Consider the following 22,325-nt stretch of genomic DNA (forward strand, 5'->3'; position numbering starts at 1 on the left):
TCGTAAAACATCTTGGCGATGTGCCACCAGCAAAGTTGACAATATAGAGAATCGTCACGTAAAGTTCATCATTGAAGCCAATACTGAAACATACAATGGTGTTTTGGAAGATCTGTGGTTCCAGTTGGCCAAATGGAAAGGCAACACACCCAACAAAGTGAGTGTGGAACATAGCTTCCTTAAGCCTCATACAAAGTTATGGAACCACTTCCGAAAGAGTTATTTAATGTCGACCTCCCACCATACAATAGTGCTACTGCAGCTTTCACTCCTCTTGCACTTTATCATTTATGGGCAACCAATTAATGTGGGGGAGATTATTGTGAAGGAATTATATAAATGTGTAAAGAGGAAGAAATGTGCGTTGATTTTTCCAAACTTGATTACCGCACTGTGCAAAAAGAAGGTCCTTGAAGAGCCCTTTGAGGAGTTTATTCCAACCAAGAAGGGGATTACGAAGAAAAAAATCCTTGAACTCGTGAGCTTTGATGATGAAGCCCCTAGGGATACTTTAGAGAATAGAGCAAAAACTTTTTCCACGGCAAGAATAGCCGTTGTGTGACTGCTTCGAGGGAGACAAGAGAAAAGCTAGATAGACTAGAGGGCCAAATACGCACATTCTTAAATTATTTAAAGGAAATGGATGCCATGCTCTCCTTCTTCTTCAAGGAGTTGTTACATATAACCGCTGATGAACTTCCACCCTTTCCTGCTGAGCTTGTTGCCACTCCAAAGAATGTTGCAGCACTAAATGTCCCGGATGACCAAGAAAGAGACACTCCCGACCCTAGCTGCACCGACCCCTCCACATTATTCCCCAGTGGTCAAGGCCGAGGAGGATCAAGTTGGTGAGTAGAGTAGCCCGGTGCCCTCTGTTCATACCTAGGTGTTAGAGCCTAAACTATTTAATGATGATGGAATAGCCCAGCCAAAGCCCACTACACAAGCCACTAAGCAAACTACTGAGCCCCCTCCAGAAAATTTTCCATAGCAAGTGAACTCATCCAGGACGCGACGCCGCCTCAAACAATCTGCTGGACGGACGAGTACTCCCAAACCTTACTGAAGCACTTATTTCTTAGCTTGTCAAAAACTTGTTTTTCATCTAAGGCTCTAAACCCGAGCTCCAAACCCATTTTTAAGTGGGGGTGAAAGCGACACCTTCGTGAGAATTCATTCTCCACACTAGCCTAACAAGTAACCTTCGGGATTCATATACCTTATGTCTTCGTGTAAATTTATTCATCGCACAGACATAAGGGAATGTGTCCTCTCGAATTTAACTTAGTCCACACAAGCTTATAATGTGCTTAAGACTAAGGGTCTGGCAAGCCCAAGGAGGCACTAGCAATGAGAACTCGGGTGTCTTCTTTAGAACCTAAATCGGGAGACTACAGGGAATTAGAGCCCACCCCAAAACCTCATTTCAAACCCTAGGATGCTTTGATATTATTTCCTGCTTTATTTTATGTTCAAAGCATGTGAACTAGAAATTTATGCGGTTAGGACTTGTTCAAAATCAACTTGTGGGATAGAGATCATGATCGGGTAGGAATAATAAGCATGTGGGGTAGATATCATGTGACGTAGGACTTTTATTTTCTTGATTGTTTTGATTATTATCTTTACCTCACTAAATCTTTTCATTTTTTCTCTCTTTTATTCATTTTCATCATTTGCATTATTCAAAAGAGGTGTTAATCCACCAAAAATGTGTTCGTTGAACGTAAATAATCTACATTAATGGGCAAAGGGGTTATGATATAAGAGATGAAAAGCTCAGAAGTCCAGCTATAGTCAGAAAAGACTCAAAATGGACCGGGTTTACACCAAGGACGTCAAAAGTTAACTTTTCCAAAATGAGATGGCGAAAGTTGCTGGAGGAAGATAAGAAAAATGTTACAGACCTGGAGAGTCCTTTCAAAGACTACGAGAACAAGATGACAAAAACCCTAGCTGAGCTGGATATCATTACTGACGAATTCAAGAAACAAGCAAATGAACTTCAGATAGCTCTTAACGATGGAGGACTTCAATTGCATTTTCGTTAAGGAACAGACTCAACAAAGAGTGAAAACCAGAGATGCATCCATTCGAGATTTCTCAGGACAAGTACAAAAAGCATCTCAGAGAGGCCGAAATGGTTCGACAGGGTATTTAATAGGTGACAGAAGAAGCCAGAAGATGATTCAACCTGTTAGAAGCCGTTCGGGGTCTAGAAATGTGCATTTAAGGGTTTTTGTCTCTTATAGAAATAACATTTTTTCCCAATAAGGATTATTTATAATAACAGACACATTTTTGGATCAATGTCTCGATCATTTCATGCATCATGCATTATGGCATATTTCGCATTATTTTTCTCTTTTTCATTACCTTCACATGTCTCATTAAAAATGAGACCATTTTGATCCTATTCCCATGACTTATAAGGAACTTAACAAATAACTTGTGATACTCACGTAATGTCACCATACCTGGTGAAATCCATGAAGCCGCTATACCCCAGGTAGCATGATGAGAATGATCATTGCGAATATCATAGCGGTGTCCCAGGGCACACTATTGAGAACTACTTCGCATTCAAGAAAATCGTGCAGAAAATGCATAACAAGAGTTGGATCGACTTCAACAACTCAAGGGCATCCAAATAAGGAAGAAGATCATTTCATCATTTGCAGTATTTTGTGTGAATTTGTTTTTCTTCTTTTCTCAGTTCTTTTTTAAGGAGGTTTAAATGAATTTATGCTACTTTAAAGATGGTGAGCAATGAATCAAATTTACAAGACTTGAAATTCGTTGAATATCAAATGAATTAAAAACTCTGTAAATGATCGGAGTTACAAATCTTTGATAAAGTGACATGATCAAATAATGACCCTTAGTTTTACCCCAAAAGACACACTCGAACACCATATCCTTCTTTTACAAGAACCGACATAGCCTTCTCATTTCATAAGGGAATGAACAAGAGGCTTGGTATTTAGGTAAGTATAGGAGCGGGCAACATGGGGCTTCTTTTGCATATGACATTACTATACATTTTTAGATGTTCAGTGATGATAATGATCTTCACAGATAGAATAGTCAAGTAGGTGAATCTAATTTAAGTCAGTTGCTTGGAAATTAAACTCTAAAGATGAAATTTTTTACTTTCAATAAACACCTAGACTATAACAGGTTCTTCTTGACAATCTTAAGAAATTAAACCTGTAAAACTGAGCTATTCCACTAAGGCAATTGGTTATAGAGGAAACTCGAAAGCCCTGGCTTTATGAATAGATTGTGTTCAAACCATGACATTACTCGAACACTTGGAAACTCGGTGTTTGCTCCACTGGTATTGTCAGGCCAAAGACTTTGTGATGATTCAGTTAACCTGATAAAAGTGGTTATAATCTTAAGCTGTCCCTCTAAAGCAATTGGTTAAACGCCCCAGATTTATGGATTCGGCTAGCCAGACAATGGAAAATTAAATCAAATTTATCTAAATAATGAATTTTTGGTAATGATAGACTAAAGGAGTTAAAGAACACCTGTTATAGTCAATTTCACACGAGCACTTAAGAATTTCATTGTTAGACCGATATTTTTGCACTACCTTTGTTATAGGAGCCTACGAAGCTTAAACAAATGGAGGATTTCAGAGGACCGAAAGAAGGTTTAGTAATTGATCATGCTAGTTGCGTTATTTTGTCCGCATCAAATTAAAATGTCAAGCCAAGAAAAAAGTATGTTGCAATGACTGAAAAAATGACCTTTTTTTATGGCTGAAACCTTAGAAATTAGGAAGGCAACCTAGAGCCAACTTATCAATTCAGATATTTGTCAAAGAGCTATAACTCTGAAAGAATTAAAAGAGCTATTGATTCCTTTGATATACTTTGAACCCATGTTTATGATTTGATTCGATTGCAAGCCTGAATTAAGGAACAATGTTTTACAAATTTCCTATACTTTTTTCCTCCTAAAATAAGAGAAATGAAAAAAAACATTTTCAAACATGACAGTCTCAAATGTGAAAGGCTGCAACCTGAGAAGAAAATGAGGCATGGTCAATCCTGAGTACAAGATTGGCAGACAAAAATGAGACTTCATCCCGAAGATAAAATAACCAATTCATGTTGCATGCATCTTAGACTTACTTAAGAGCATCACATTCATCATTTTTTTTGCATACATAATTTTTTGCAGCTTTTAAAGTCAATTTCAACTTCACAATAAAGGATATTGGACTCAACAAACAACTTTTCAGTTTCATTCAGAGTCAATTTCAACTTCACAGCAAAGGATATTGGACTCAACAAACAACTTTTCAGATTCATTCATAGTCAATTTTAACTTCACATCGAATGATATTGGACTCGAAGCGACACAATTTACTCGAGATTGGATTTCAACTTCACGATGAAGGATATTCAACTCAAGATTGGATCTTAACTTCACGACGAAGGATATCCAACTCAAAACCAATTTGGTGAAAGAACCCTTGGATTTCAACTTCACAACGAAGGATATCCAATTTAAGGCTAAACTTCACAACAAAGGGGCTATGTACGATTTCAACTTCTCGAAGAAGGATATCGTGCTCACCAGCAACATTCATCTTTAGATTGGATTTCAACTTCACAATGAAGGATATCCAATTCAAGGCTCAACTTCACAACGAAATGGCCATCCACGATTTCAACTTCATAACGAATGATATCGTGTCCACCAGCAATATCCATCTTTAGATTGGATTTCAACTTTACGATGAAGGATATCTAATTTGAGGTTTAACTTTACAATGAATGAGCCATCTATGATTTCAAATTCACGACGAAGGATATCGTGCCCACAAGCAGTATCCAATTATAGATTAGATTTCAACTTCACAACGAAGGATATCCAATTCAAAGCTCAACTTCATAGCAAATGAGCTTTCCAGTTTCATTTAGAGTCAATTTCAACTTCACGGCGAAAGATATTGGACTCGAAACAATGCAACTTATACAAGATTGGATTTCAACTTCACGACGAAGGATATCCAATTCATGGCTCAACTTTGCGATGAATGAACTATCTATGATTTCAACTTCACAACGAAGGATATCGTACCCAAAGTGAATGACCTAACTTCACGACGAATAAGTCATCTGTAACACAGCAACACCGAAGTCTTTAGGTCAAGTTTTAGCTTCACGATGAAGCATCTTGGGCTAGAAGACGATCCATGAGCCACTTGCCAAAAGCTTTGAGCTCTGTTTCAACTTCACGACAAAGGATATCGTGCTCAGAGTTCACCAGTTCAACTCAACCTCACGACGAGGGTGCCATTTCGTGGTTCAATCCAAATTGACAAACCTATCTTAATATCATATTTCAACTCTACGACAGAGGATGTTCGATATGGACAAAATTTGTGTCTTTTAATCATTGCTCTATTCTTGTTACACGATAATGAGCAAAGAGGGGCACCTGAAGACACCAAATTTTGACCGATTAACATTATTATATTGTATAATTACAAATTATATTATATAATAATGTTTACATTTATTTTGTTTTTTACAGGGTCCAAATACAAATTAAATTCACCCCAAAAATTGGTAGTCCTACAATGACCATTACACGCGGCCCAACAGTGGCCTAAAGTGAAGCAACCCAAACTGTGACCCACTACCTGAATAAACCCGGATCCACTTGTGTCCGAACCGACCCAGAAGGCTAAGGTTTCCAGAACTCTAGCAAGCCATTCTCCTCTGCACCACATCTCTCCATGCCATACGAACCACACAACCTGTCGATTTTCACGGCGCCATCAACAACATGTTTCAATAGGACTCATCCACAACCAACGAAATAGAAGATTAGTTCAAATAGGATACTTGAAATAGGCTTAAAAATAGGATTATATCTACTATAAATAAGTTGTAAACTCTCATCATTTTTTAAATTGAATACACATAGAGATTACACACAAATACTCAAAAATACGCAAGATTCGAGCACTTGTAGCTTTCGAAAGCAAGAAAGAAATAAAGAAAGGTAGCATTTTTACCTTTGTTTCGATTGTTCTTGGCATTCATGTGATGTTTTTTTGCTTGTTTTTTTCCCGAAAAATCGTTCGACCGATGACAAAAAACGGTTATTTTCGAAACTATATTTTTTATATCTACGTAACCCTGAGGCCATTTTGTAAAAATCATTCGGATATTTAAAACTGGGGAGAATGGCCTTGTTTGAGTATAAACCTGAAGCAACAAAAAAAAGTTTAGAAATTTTTAGACCACAATTATTTACACGTTAACTGTACTTCTCTTTTTATACATTTAAACCATAACCTCAACCTTCTCTCCCTCTCAACAGCCCTTCTTCTTCCTTGCTTTGAATTGCATCTGACTTCTGGTGATTCAATAAGAAAAAAGAAAGAAAAGATGGGAAAAACAACAGCTCCTGGTTCTTACATGGTAAACATCAAAATTATTTTTGGGGATGCATGTAAACCCCTTCCCATAACTATTTCAACTCTACAATTAGCGGCTGCATGTAAATATCAATATCATTTTTGGGGCCTTTCTCACCGGGGATTATCATGGATAAGATGAAAGATGATTGTTTCATGCAAATCCAGGGAGGTAAATTGTATGGAACAAGTACAACAGGCCAAGTACTATACGAAGTACTCATGATTTTGAATGGATTAAACCCATCAGTTGCAAGACCGAGCCTGACATTTTGAGGATCTCTCGCAAAACTTGGATACTTGTTGTCAAATGACTTCCAAGCTGAAGAATCCGCAGGACACCGTAATAATCTATCATCGGTTCTACCATCATGATGCCACCTCATAGACTCAGTAGTCTTGGAGGACATAAACAATCTTTGTAGCCTAGGTATGAGAGGAAAATATCGGAGAATCTTAACCGGTTTCTTTCTCGATTGTGCTTGAGCTTCATCCTCAGTAACATTTTCTACCTCCCTACTCATCCATCGAGATTTTCTGCATACATGACAAGACTCCTAATTTTTTCGATCACCCCAATACAACATACAATCATTCGGACAACTATGAATTTTGTCATATCCAAGACCTAAATCTTTTATCATTTTCTTCATATCTTTACATGATTGAGGGACTTTTGCAAAAGGAAACAATTCTCCTAGTAACTCCAACAATTGCGTAAAGGAGTTCCCAATCCACCCTCCCAGGCATTTTAAGTGGAAAAGATGAATGCAGAAAGAAAACTTTGATCCATCATAAAGTTGTTCATTCATTTCATTCAGCAACTTGTAAAACTTTGCCGCTTCTCTATTTGGCTCTTCACCACATCCAATTCTTCCTATCTCAATGGAATCATTAACATCATTCTGCCAATAATTTTCTGTAACATAGGGATGACTCTTGTGCATATTAAATGCATCTCGTAATATCCCTTCCATGTCATCTTCTCTAAAAGTTGGATAGTGAGAAGGAGCAGGATAAGTCGAATAACTCTTGGAAGCAGATCTATCTGATACAAACTCTCCATGAAAGATCCATTTTCTATACCCCCGAACAAATCCAAAAATAACTAGATGTTCGTACACAACTTCACGAATGTGCCAGTTAATGTTAACACAATTCTTACAAGGGCAAAGAATCATATTCTCTTGGCTTGCATTCAGAAAAGCTAAATCTAGAAAGTTTTCAACTCCATTTCGATATTCGATGCTTACCCTTGAGAAATCCATCCAAGTCTTATCCATTTCGTATTTCTGGAGTTTAAATTTCAAATGTTAAATGGTAATATTATAGAAAAAGTTAAAACCTAAACATAAGCATTAAACTATCATATTTAGTGCATACTAATATTTGCATAGTATACAACTAATCACTCCTAAATTATAAGACCTTTAAATTTATAAAATGTTATGGGAGCAATTTTATCTCTGTTCTTTTATAAAAATATTTAAAATTACAATAAAGAAATTCATTAATATGAAATTGAGGGCATACCTCTAATCAAACAAGATGAGTTCTTCACAACAGATAGCAGTAGATCTAAGTGTAGATAATGCAAGACAAACCACCTATTATCGACAACCAAAACAACACAAATAAACCAATACTTCAATTGTCTGTTAAAATCAATATGAAAATGAAATAAGACAACAGTAAAAAATAAGACAACAAACAAACTATACCACTTTCTATCATGTACCCAAAATTCTCTCCCCAGACATACGCTCAAGCATCTACTCCATCAAATCATAAATTAACATTGAACATAGGTTTAAATAAGTGTCTAAAGACAACATGTATCAAATGTAATAAAGAAAATATAAAATCTTTTTTAGTTGTGAGAAAAATATATATATATGCATTTCATTTGTTTTATTTTATTTTATTTTTTAAAAGTTTATCCTTTACGTTATTACTGTTGAGTTAATCGATCGATGGAAGCGGCCAAGAAGGGGGTGAATTGGCAATTAAAATTTTGGTGGAAGCTTTTGCAGAAAATTGAAAGTAATTGCACAGCGATTTAGAGTGGTTCGACTTTGTCAATCAAAGTCTACGTCCACTATCTTAGCTATCCACACTAAGGATTTTGCAACAAATTCACTAATTTGTTCTTTCTTTTGAGGCCAAAGAGATAACCTTACAACTCCCTCAAGAATATACCCCAATTCTTGAGAACACTCTTTCTCAAAGAGAAGATTACAAATTTGCAAACTTACAAGCAAATCCTCACAAGGTAGAATGTTTTCAATTTCTAGAACAAAGAAAAGAACACTAAAAAATGAATACAATTGAGTACAAGTAGTGTTCTTGAAAGCAAAATGAATATTGAATGAAAAATAGGCTTGAAATGCTCAAACTTGAGGTTTGATGCTTTCTCTTTGATTCTCTCTTGATTTTAGTTGATTGATGTTTCTTGTTCTTGATCAATTGCTTCTAAGCTTGTTTAAATACACCTTCAATTGATTCGGAATGTTGGGGATGATTAGTGGAGTCAATAGAGTCGTTTAAGTGTGAAAACAATTAATATTAGTGGTTGGGAGCGTCTCATGCATCGATGCATACCCTAGGTGCATAGCTACATTAAGTGTAAAATTCAAATATTTTAACTGTTGGACTCTCAGTGCATCGGTGCACTAAGATTACATCGATGCATAAAATACATTCGATGTTTTGAAATAGCCTGAGTGCATCGATGCATGGTCTTGTGCATCGATGCATCAAATGCACTAAGTGCATCGATGCATGGTATGTGCATAGATGCATAAAATGCATTCGATGTTCAATTAATTCCATGGTGCATCGATTTATGGATTGGTGCATCAGTGCATCACTTTGAAAAATTGATTTTAGGCTTGATTTTGGTTCAAAATACTTTGTGAAAATTGTTTCAAAAATAGTTTAAGTATAAAACACAATTTTACACATTTAATTAGGTTTGAAATGATCTTGAAAGACTTGGAGTAATAATTTGATATTCGATTAATTGAATCGAATATACTTTAGAAAATCATTTGTAAAATATTAAAATTCATTTAATCTTAGTTTGTTATATCAAAATATCAAAATGTTTTCAACAATCTCCCCCTTTTTGTTATAACAAAACTCTTGAGTAATTTTAAGATTTTCTTTGAAAAGAAGTTTTGAAATCAATTTTGAAATTACTCCCCCTTACTATAACAATTCTCCCCTTTAAAACTTTTAACACTTCTCCCCCTTTTTGTTAAATCAAAAAGACTCAAAAACTGTGTGAAAGAAGGCTTTGAAAAACATAGCCAATTGATTAAACATTTTAATTGAATATAGCTTAAGCTGCTAAGATCAAAGATCAAAAGAGAGGTTAGCCATTAGTGTTCATAATCAATATTCAAATCAAATGTGAAATGGTAAATTGGTCATAATGCAACTAAGATGTCAATAATGAAAAAATTAATAAACATGAAGCTCATAAATATCAAACCAAATAAATAAAAAGTTCAAACATCCAACAATAGTTAAACAATTCAAAAACAACAAATTTTTTTAACAATCCAAGTTTTAAGTTTTAATCCCAAATACAATCAAAATAAAATAAGTCTAGTCATCCATAGAAGGATCGGGAGGTGGAGGAGGAAATCGGGCTTGCATCTCAAGAGAAAGAGAGAGCATCCATGCGTGCAAGCATCTCCCTTTGAAACTCCATCTGACGAGCTTCCAAAGTGTCTAAGCGTTGATTTACTGCTTCGTGAGTAGCAGTCAAGTGGGATTCGATGAAAGCACACCGTATATCAAATGTCTCCAAAAAATGAACGAAAATATGGAGGCAATTGATCCTCTTGTGGAGCTGGTTCCGGTGCAGGCTCGTCACTGGGTACGTGATAATCGATATCTTGCATAAGCTATTGAAATTCAGGATCATCGTCGGTAACTGGAGCCGGAGGAGGAGGAGGAGGAGCACGAGAGGAGCTAGGAGTAGCTCGTGAGGAACTAGCTCCCGGAGTTTGCTTACCGGATCTAAAAACCCATTAACCAGTTACCTCGTCTTGTTTCCAATCTGCTTTCTTCAAGGATGTGAGATTGATTGGGTTTTGGAGAGGAATAGGATTGTCAAGAGAGACATCCAGACCGTGTTTGATAAAGAGATTACTAAGAAGATAACCATAAACTAATGTTTCAACATGTTTAGACGGGATAATATTTACGGTATCGACTAGCACACTAAAGATAATATGTGGAAGATTTATTTTGATCTTATTCTTAATACAATACATCCGCCATAAATCCCTAGTACGAAGAGTGGAGTACCTACCCACAGATGGTCGAAACCACCATGAGATCATTAAATGAAGAAAACGACCGTGATGAGATCGAAGGGTACTAACACTAGCGTTTAGGAGATATGGATATTCCACAGTTTCTTTTTCGTCATATACACCATTGTCATCTAATCCAAATTTTGAAGCTATAGTTGCAGAATCAATAAGAATATATTATCCTGAAAGGTAGGATCTAATTCCTATAGTTCCACATTGAGTTTCGTTTTGAATACAGACCACATTAGAATAGAAAATGCGGACTAATTGATGAAAGACGGCAGGTCTAAGAGAAAATAGTTTATCAAACTTCCATGTTCTAAGAATCGAGAGGTATTCAAATTTAAAGTCTATCATGGCTTGTAGAGATGGAATACGTTCTTCCCTAATTCTATAAGATTGGAAAGAATCCATGTACCTATGGTACAATTCTTCTCTCCGACATTCATGCATATTAAAACATGTACTAATTATGGTCTTTTGAGGATTGTTTGGATTTTGTGGTGGAGGAACAGGAGGACGATTTTGGTTTGACCGACTCGAAGAGGACCTAGGACGTTTGGGATTTGACATTATTTAAAGATCGGAAAAAGGAAAGAAATAGATAACCTGAAAATTGAAAAATATGTATGCACAATAATCAATCCTAAAACTCAATTGAGTCCGCAATAATCAAGGTTCTCTAAAACAATCCTAATGGGCAAAGTTTTGAAAACTATTTGAAAATATCATTGGAAATATTGCAATGCATATAGTTTTCATAAAAAAACAATATAATGAAGTCAAAAAATCAATGATTTTCGAAAATATTTTTTTTAATTTCGAATTTCAAAGAAAATTTTGAAAGATTGTGTGTTTTTGATGAAATTTGTTGTAAAATCTAGTTTAGAATCATCATATAACCAATGCCCGATATAATTTTCATCCTAGAACTAATCAAAACTAACCCTAAGATCGAAAATTGATAAAATGAGTTTTTAGAAAAGTTTACCTTGAAATTTCGGATTGAGAAGGATGTATTGATGTTTTGCACGAATTAATGATTGAAGCAGGATTATGAGTTGAAAAACTCGAAGATTCCGATAAAAAACCAAGGATTTTGAGCAATTTTGAGGGTAGGAAAGAAAGAGGAGGCGAACGGCTAAGAGAGTTTAGTTTTAGGTTTTGAAACAAATGAGAAAATAAGCATTTTTAACCTAAAACCTGACGGATGCATCGATGCATGACCCTATGCATCGATGCACATTCAAGGCGTGCATTGGTGCATCAACAAGATGAATCGATGCATATTCAAAGGGATGCATCGATGCACTATTAAGTGAATCGATGCATTAAGCACAAAAATGTCAAAAATCCATTTTAAACACTCAAAATGCTAAATTAATTAGCTCTAGTGGTTTTGGTAACTCATATATTGAAAATTAATCATGTTCAATCAATCAAATTATTCCTTAAACTACATTTGAACATAAAATTAATTTTCACCAAATAACATAAACTCCCCCTAATTAATAGCATAGAATGCAATCAAAAATTATTATTATAAGCATTTTTCATTTATTCTTAAAAGTGCTAAAATTATTTTAAACACTAAGTGAAGATAGGTTGGTTAAACCTAATTCTCTCCTAAGTGTCTAAAATCTTTCCTTGTCTAAAGGCTTTGTAAAAATATCCGCTAATTGGTGCAAAGTATTAACAAATTCTAGAACTACATATTCCTTAGTGACATGGTCTCTAATGAAGTGATGTCTTATTTCAATGTGCTTAGTTCTAGAGTGTTGGATGGGATTTTTAGTGAGACAAATAGCACTAGTATTGTCACACTTGATAGGAATGATACCTACTTCAATTCCATAATCAAAAAGTTGTTGTTTCATCCATAAAACTCGTGCAAAACAACTACCGGCTGAAATATATTCTGCTTCAGTGGTAGATAATGCAACATAATTTTGTTTCTTTGAAAACCAAGAAATCAACATATTTCCAAGGAATTGGCAAGTAACGGATGTGCTTTTCCTATCTAATTTGCATCCTCCATAATCTGCATCAGAAAAGGCATGCAAGCTAAAGCTAGAGTCTCTAGGATACCAAAGTCCTAAACTAGGAGTGTCCTTAAGGTATCTAAATATTCTCTTAATAGCTAGTAAATGTGATTCCTTAGGGCATGATTGAAATCTAGCACATAAGCAAACACTAAACATAATTTCCGGTCTACTTGCATTTAGATAGAGCAAAGAACCAATCATTGACCTATATAATTTAACATCCACACATTTACCTCCTTCATCTAAGTCAAGCTTTGTAGAAGAGCTCATTGGAGTGTCATGAGGTTTCCCATTTTCCAGTCCAATCTTTTTGAGCATATCTTTGACGTATTTAGCTTGATTGATGAAGATGTCATCTTTTCTTTGCTTGATTTGAAGTCTCAAGAAAAATGAGAGCTCCCCCATCATGCTCATCTCAAATTCGCTTTGCATTAGCTTAGAAAATTCTTGGCAAAGAACATCATTAGTAGAACCAAATATTATATCATCAACATAAATTTGAACTACTAATAAATCTTTACCTTTATGCTTTAAAAAATGTAGTGTCAACCTTCCCTTTTGAAAAACCTTTTTCAATTAAAAAGTTTGACAATCTTTTATACCAAGCTCTAGGAGCTTGTTTTAAACCATAAAGTGCTTTTCTCAATTTAAAAACATAATCCGAAAATTTTGAATCTTCAAAACCTGAAGGTTGTTCCACATACACTTCTTCTTTAATAAAACCATTTAAAAATTCACTTTTAACATCAATTTGATATAATTTAAATTCATGAAAACATGCAAATGCTAATAAAATTCTAATTGCTTCTATCCTAGCTACAGGAGCGTATGTTTCATCATAGTCTATGCCCTCTTCTTGAGTATACCCTTGAGCAACAAGTCTAGCCTTGTTTCTCACTATATTACCACTCTCATCAAGCTTATTCCTAAATACCCATATAGTACCTACAGTAGATTTATTACTAGGCCTTTCAACTAGTGTCCAAACTTTACTTATCTCAAATTGATTTAACTCTTCTTGCATAGCCATAATCCAATGTTCATCATTTAATGATTCTTTAATATTCTTAGGCTCTATGCATGAGATAAATGCAACATAATTACAAATATTTCTAAGAAAAGATCGAGTTGTTACCCCTTTGGATGGATCACCTATGATTTCACCATCCTTGACATAGTTGTACTCTCTTGGGTAAGATACTTCCCTTTCTTCAATGGTTGGATTTTCGAGAGGATCATGAGTTTTCTCATCTTTCATTTCTTCCTTTGATGATGATTCTCCAACGTCATGTCTAACGTCATTTGTATTTATAATACCTATATCATCATTCAAACAAGAATCCTTCCTCGGAAGGAGATTATCATCGAAAATAACATGTATAGACTCTTCTACAACTAAAGTTCTTTTATTAAATACTCGATAAGCTTTAGAACTTAAGGAATAACCCAGAAAAATTCCTTCATCACTTTTAGCATCAAATTTGCCAAGATTGTCTTTACCGTTGTTTAAAACAAAACATTTACATCCAAAAGGATGAAAATAGCTAATGTTAGGCTTTTTATTTTTAAAAAGTTCATATGGAGTTTTCTTCAAAATAGGCCTAATCATTACTCGATTAATAACATAACAAGCAGTATTTGTGGCTTATGCCCAAAAAATATTGGCAAATTGTTTCACAAAGCATGGTTCTAACCATTTATTCTAAAGTTCGATTTTTCCTTTCAACAACTCTATTTTGTTGAGGGGTTCTTGGTGCTAAAAAATTATGACTAATACCATTAAAATTACAAAATTTAGTAAATCCAAGATTTTCAAATTCAGTTCCATGATCACTCCTAACACTAGCTATAGAGTAACCTTTTTCGTTTTGGATTACTTTTGGAAACGTGATGAATTTTTCTAATGCTTCATCTTTTTTACTTAAGAATATAACCCAAGTATATCTAGAATAGTCATCTACCAAGACAAATGCATATTGTTTTCCACCCAAGCTAGTAGTTATAGATGGCCCAAAAAGATCTAAATGGATCAATTATAATACTCTACTAGTTGATACATCATTAATGGATTTAAAAGAAACTCGCTTTTGTTTTCCTTTAGCACAAGCATAATAGATTTTATCATTATCAAATTTCAGTTTAGGCAGCCCTCTTACTAAGTCTCCTTGAATTAACCGTTGCAAAACACTCATACTAGCATGTCTTAGTCTCCTATGCCATAACCAACTATCATGCTCATCCTTAGCAACTAGGCATAAATTAGTCATAACAATAGAGTCTAAATGCACCATGTATATGTTTCCTATTCTATGACCAACAAGCATAATTCGATTAGATGCAATGTCAATAACTTTACAACCATTGGTTTCAAACATGACATTGAATCCTTTATCACATAATTGACTAATACTCAAAAGATTATGCTTTAATCCATTCATATATAAAACATTCTTAATTTGCATGGAAGAGGTATTACCTATAGTGCCTATACCTTCAATTTGACCTTTTGAGTTATCACCAAAAGTCAATTCTCCTCTATTTTTGGCGTTAAGCTCAATAAACTGGCTTTTGTCCCCGGTCATGTGTCTCGAGCATCCACTATCAAGGTACCATGAATTTGAATTTGTTTCACGTTCCTTGTAGCAATGCTCCTTTTCCTACAAACATAGATTAATTTTTAATTTTTGGTACACAAATTCTTTTGGTTTCATATTCATTAGTTTCCAAATCCTAGTCCCCTTAGGTATCCATTTGTGTAGGATATCTTTATCTTTAGTAGTAATGAGTCCTTTAGGAACCCATATACTTTTAACAATTTTTCCATTAGAGGTTCTTTGGGGACCTCTATGATTGTAGTTTTTAAAACCTTTTCTAACAAATTTGGATTTTGAATTTTCTCCTTTTCAAAATGTTTTGTTCCAACTTTATCAAAAGAAGCTTTAAGATCACCAATTTTCTTTTGATGATCATCATTGACCTTTGAAAGTAAATTTTGCAAATCCGAATTTTTCTTTTCAAACTCTTCTAGTTTGATTTGTAAATCTTTGATTTTACTTTCAAGATCGTTGTTGGTTTTGGAAATGAGTTTATTTTCATTTTTCAATTTTGAAACATCATTTTTATATTTTAAAAACAATTTCTCATAATCCGAAGCCAACCCCATTATATTCCTCTAATAGCTCATTATAAGATAAATCATCAAATTTAGATGAGTTAGAGGTTACCTTAGAATCTTCCCCGAATGCCATCAAACACAAGTTTGCTACTTCTTGTTCCTTTTCATCAGAATCCTCTTTATCGCTCCATGTAGCCACATGAGCCTTGTGCTTATTCTTCGATTGACCTTTTCTTTTCAATTGTGGGCAATCATATTTTACATGCCCCAACTTTTTGCATTCATAGCAAATGATCGGGTCTTTCTCTTTTGGATCATTTTTAGGCCTTCATTTCGTTTGAATTTTCATCCTCGGTAAGGTCTCATCATTTTCTGAACCATTTGGCAAACAATGCCATTTCCTCGTCATCTTCATCTTCATCCGAATCACTCTCATCTTTTGTGGATTTGAGAGCAACTCCAATGTTTTTCTTCTTCTCCTTCTCCTTTGGTGTCTCTTCAATCTTATCGAGGTCCACCTCATCTTCAAGCATCATTTCATGAGTGAGGAGAAAACCGATTAGCTCTTCAAGAGTTAAGGACTTTAGGTTCTTAGCCTCGGTGATTTCCGTCTTCTTGGATTGCCATGATTTTGGAAGTGAGTAAACTAACTTCCTCACAAGCTTCTCGTTAGGAATGATCTCTCCATATGATTTGAGACCATTGACAATAATTGAGAATCTATCCGTCATAGCTTTGATATCTTCATTTGGTTTCATCCTGAAATTTTCATAACTGTGTTAGAAGACTAATTTTAGATTCTTTTACCTCGTCGGTGCCTTCATGAGTGAGTGACTTGTAGTTTATCCCATATTTCTTTGGTGGTTGTACAAGATGAAACTCTTCCATATTCATATGGTCCAAGAGCACAAAATATGATATGGATAGCTTTGGAGTTGAGCTGGAACATCATTGTCTCTCCTTCACTCCACAATCTTGGATGAGTGAGAGGTTTGATATACCCGTCTTCTACAACATTCCATGCTCCCATGTCACTGGCTTGAATGAAATACATCATCCTATTCTTCCAATAGGCATAGTTAGCTCCACTGAAGAAATGAGGCTTGTTGACGGGCATCGAATCGAGACAGGAGTCCACGTTTGAAGTGGAGGCCATTGATGACTTTGATTATCGATGTAACTCTTCCCAGATCTACTCAAGAGGCGGTTAAACCTTCAAATGAGTCAAGCTCTGATACCAATTGTTGAGTTAATCGATCGATGGAAGCGGCCAAGAGGGGGTGAATTGGCAATTAAAATTTTGGTGGAAGCTTTTGCAGAAAATTGAAAGCAATTGCACAGCGATTTAGAGTGGTTCGATTTTGTCAATCAAAGTCTACGTCCACTACCTTAGCTATCCACAGTAAGGATTTTGCAACAAATTCACTAATTTGTTCTTTCTTTTGAGGCCAAAGAGATAACCTTACAACTCCCTCAAAAATATACCCAAATTCTTGAGAACACTCTTTCTCAAAGAGAAGAATACAAATTTGCAAACTTACAAGGAAATCCTCACAAGGTAGAATGTTTGCACAATTCTAGAACAAAGAAAATAACACTAAAAAATGAATACAGTTGAGTACAAATAGTGTTCTTGAAAGCAAAATGAATATTGAATGAAAAATAGGTTTGAAATGCTCAAACTTGAGGTTTGATGCTTTCTCTTTGATTCTCTCTTGATTCTAGTTGATTGATGTTTCTTGTTCTTGATCAATTGCTTCTAAGCTTGTTTAAATACACTTTCAATTGATTCTGAACGTTGGGGATGATTAGTGGAGTCAATAGAGCCGTTTAAGTGTGAAAATAATTAATATTAGTGGTTGGGAGCGTCTAATGCATCGATGCATACCCTAGGTGCATCGATGCATCAAGTGTAAAATTCAAATATTTTGACCGTTGGACTCTCAGTGCATCTGTGCACTAAGAGTGCAACGATGCATAAAATGCATTCAATGTTTTGAAATAGCCTGAGTGCATCGATGCATGGTCTTGTGCATCAATGCATCAAATGCACTAAGTGCATCGATGCATGGTATGTGCATCGTTACATAAAATGCATTCGATGTTCAATTAATTCCATGGTGCATCAATGCATGAATTGGTGCATCGGTGCATCACTTTGAAAATTTGATTTTAGGCTTGATTTTGGTTCAAAATAATTTGTGAAAATTGTTTCAAAAATAGTTTAAGTATAAAACACAATTTTACACATTTAGTAAGGTTTGAAATGATCTTGAAAGACTCGGAGTAATAATTTGATATTCGATTAATTGAATCGAATATACTTTAGAAAATCATTTGTAAAATCTTAAAATTCATTTAAACTTAGTTTCTTATATCGAAATATCAAAATGTTTTCAACAATTACCATTGAAGTTTATGTAATATTAATGAAAGACAATATTATTCCATTAACTCATTATTGAAATAAATATATAAATAAACGTAGTCTTTTTATACCTTAAATGCATTAACTCATATCATTGACCATATGTTTGACAGTGGATATTTAAACGTGCAATAAGGTACCATATAAACATGAGAACTTGCATGGCTCAATGCCTTACCTCTGTAGACTAAGCATAAGAGGATGAAAACTCGCCTACAAAAAAGGATTCATTAGAATAAAATTTTTCAAGAAAAAACTGTGCAAATCAATCAAGGGTCATGCAATAAGAGGTTAATAAATCACATCAGATGAGTTTATCACTTTTGAATAGTAATAGTACAAAATATCAGTGACTCTAAATTTACATGAAATTCCTTATAAGATGGCAGAATGAGCAACAAGAAAAGTAACAACATTATGTTTAAAGATGGCAGGAAATGAAACTACCTATTGGCTGAAGCAGCACGGTGAACAAGAGGAACTTAAAAGATAACCTGACGCAATCCAAAAATCTTGTTTTGTTTCTTACAAGATGCCATGCCATTATGGGAATCATAATGTGTCACAACTGATACAGTGCAAAAATTGCAATCATTTATTGAGTACGACATGCTTTGAGAATTGCTTACCACACCCCAAGTATTCAAGTATAATTAAAATTTGACTGATATAGGGTTGTCTAGCAATAGGGTTGTTTGCAAAGATGCAAAAGTTGGATGCATAGTTCTAAGATGGTGTAAAGTGCTAATAGTAAGTTATTGATTTGATGAATGCAAAATTGTGTTTCATTTGTTTTGAGGTCAAGGTGATGTGGGTTTGAACTGATTTTTATTTTTTGGAAATTATTTATTCATGCATTTAAACATATTTGCTTGTAGATTGACATGGAAACTATAAAAGTCAGCAACCTGAATAGACAATTTTTGTTTCGGCAATCCCATGTTGGGTAGTCCAAAGCCAAGGCAAGCACATTCACAAGCATTTTTCCTGTTTGCTTGCAGGGTTACTTATATAAGTTGATGATTTGTATTTTATTAGGTTGCTCGAGAGGCAGTCTTGAGATTCAGGCCCAACATAAACATTACACCATATCATGCAAATGTTAAGGAGTCTCGTTTCAACGTTGATTTCTTTAAAGAATTTAATGATGTTCTAAATGGGCTGGACAACTTAGATGCAAGGCTCCATGTTTGCTTGGCGGCGGATGTTCCCTTAGTTGAAAGCGGGACCACAGGATTCCTAGGACAGGTAATTTAGTTTTTTCATGTCTAGAAATGTTATATAACATTTATAGGTTACTCATATTTATTTTTCATCAATTTTTTCTTAGTTTGTGCAAGTACAATTCCAGTCAGAGTGCTTTGATTTTACATGCTATATAACTGATAATCTGAAGTACTGCTATTTTATGCAAATTAAAACTTATTGGTGAAACTCACTTCCAGAGCTAGTGACCTGTTTATCTTATATACAAGTAGTACCATCCTAAGTTTCTGTTTGGACATAGTCTATTTCTTATTAAGTTCTATTGAGGGCTTTATGAAATATTATATAAAATGAGTCCTATACTAATATTATCTATGCTGATATGCAGCTCTAAAATATGCTTGAAAAGTTGTTGTTTTTATCTTCTTCATTTGGTGGAAAAACATTAATGTTTTCTTTGTATAATTCAAATTTTACTTGTGTAAGAAAGTGTACATAGCAATTTAATTTTGCAAAAGAATGTCAAAGTGTCTGTTTGCTTGATTGTTTCCCTTTCTCTTTATTTGTTTTGTAACATGATCTTATGATTGCTCTAGGTTCTGAAGTCTCACCTATGTTTGGCTACTAAATTTGTTGGTTATTTTACTTGAAAAAAATGAGTATTGTGTTTTCTTTTATTTAGCACTTTCTCATATACACGCTATAAGATTATTTTTTGTTCTTATTTCTTGACCTTGTTTCTTTTTATTTTTGCTTGGCTTCAACATTGCTTTTATGTTATTAATCTGTCTGTGCTTGTGGTGATGAATGATGACCATGTCACCGTATTGTATAACTATAACTGGTGCAGGTTACTGTACATTTGAAGGGAAAAACAGAGTGCTTATGAGTGTCAGCCAAAACCTGTTCCAAAGACTTATCCGGTCTATACAATTACAAAATTGAGAAAATTTCTTTTGCTGGGGTTAGGGTGGGATTTCATTTATTTCGGTCAGAGTTAACCAGTAGTCACTACAATTATTATTTACATCTAGTTGTTTCCAAGGAAACTTCTATGTCAGAAGTCTTAATCATATTGTTTGAATTGTAGTTTGTTCATTGTATCGTGTGGGTGAAGGATCTACTTTTTGTAAAGTTGTTTGGGGAGAAGAATCAAGAAAACGATTTGAATGTGCACTCTAGTGATACTACAAACTCATTGGAACAGTCTGAAGATGTATTTGAATATAGAATATATGAAGATATGAAGATATTGATCGATATGGAAGAAGAATATATGATCATGTATTTGGTCATAACATAGAAGTGGCTCTGTCTAATGAAGAAACTTGGAAAAACCATAACAAACCAAGGCCTTTATATAGTAAGGACGTCTTGCCTGATATTTTTTATTCCTCAAACTAGTGAAATTGTTAGAAAAAGCAATTACATGGCACTAAGGTAACCAAAATGAAATTAAGTGCTCGAAGCACAGGACTACAAAAATAAACTCTACTAGTACAATCTAATGTTAATCAAGCCTAATACGTGAAAACGTTCAACTTGAAGTTAACGGACAAGAAAACATTAATCAACAACTTATTCTTAAAGGATATATATATATATATATATATATATATATATATATATATATATATATATATATATATATATCCAGCATATTAAAAATAAGGGTTAACCATATGCATGGAACAATTTGGAAACAAGTAAACAGTTTCAATTCCTGGAGTTGGACCAAAATTGGAACCAGATAAAATGGAAAATAAGGGGGGAAATAGTATATAATAGAAATTTGTGGAAACATACCTCAAAATCGGCCAACGTTGCCGTGACCTTAAACGGCCAACAACACCGACAATGTCAGTAGAAAGCAAACTCCAGAGGCTCCCACACCGAACCAGAGCCGATCAATCGTGAACCAAGTCAGCTAAGCCCTACCTCGACGAAAACCCAACCCCACGGTAGCCTTAATCGGCCAAAAAACACCCCAACGACGGTGATTGTGAGCCAAAGTTGTTGGTTTCGCACTCCAAAACAGCCCCTAACGACAACGAAAACAAGGGTCACAACGTGAGGGGCTTTAGGGAAGAAGACCGAGGACCTTACCCTTAAGAACGAATGGTGACGGAGATGGGATGAGTGGACAGTGGCGGGGTTGAAAGATAGAAAACAGGAGGGTGGGGGCGATACTCGTGAAAAAGAAAAAATGGATAGGTTTTGTGATATAGAAGACCATTTATTTTACGGCATTTTCTAACAAAAACGCCACGATTGATAAAGCCTATTGCGGCGTTTGGAAAAAAGTCATGAAATTACACTTTATACCGGCGTTTATTACAAAAATGCCACTATGAATGAAGCTATTGCGGTGTTTTTAGATACAAACGCCACTATTAATGAAACCTACTGTGGCGTTTGTATAAAAACACATATAAAGTAATCTTTATCATGGCGTTTATTGAAAAAATGCAACTAAAACTAACCTTATTACAGCATTTGTAGCACAAACGCCGCTATATTACTACTTTATCGCGGCATTTTTTTTGAACAAATGCCACTATTTGATAAACATTAAATTAAATATATGGATGTACCTATTGCGGCGTTTTTTTTATAAAAACGCCACTATTGATAAACCTATTGCGACATTTTTTGAGATAAAAGCCGCAAAATGTCATGTATATAGCGGCGTTTTGGATACAAACGCCGCTAAATACCTTTATTTATATAAGATTAACAGATTTTAAATATTTCA

At 34.7% G+C, this 22,325-nt stretch overlaps 1 pseudogene; it reads left to right on the forward strand.

Moving 5' to 3' along the window:
* The first annotated feature begins 2,022 nt into the window (after positions 1 to 2,022).
* On the forward strand, positions 2,023 to 20,974 carry LOC120133693 (annotated as a pseudogene).
* Positions 20,975 to 22,325: the final 1,351 nt, after the last annotated feature.

Source organism: Hibiscus syriacus, unplaced genomic scaffold (assembly GCF_006381635.1).
Source record: "Hibiscus syriacus cultivar Baekdansim isolate YM2019G1 unplaced genomic scaffold, ASM638163v2 tig00110584_pilon, whole genome shotgun sequence".
Classification (NCBI taxonomy): Eukaryota; Viridiplantae; Streptophyta; class Magnoliopsida; order Malvales; family Malvaceae; genus Hibiscus; species Hibiscus syriacus.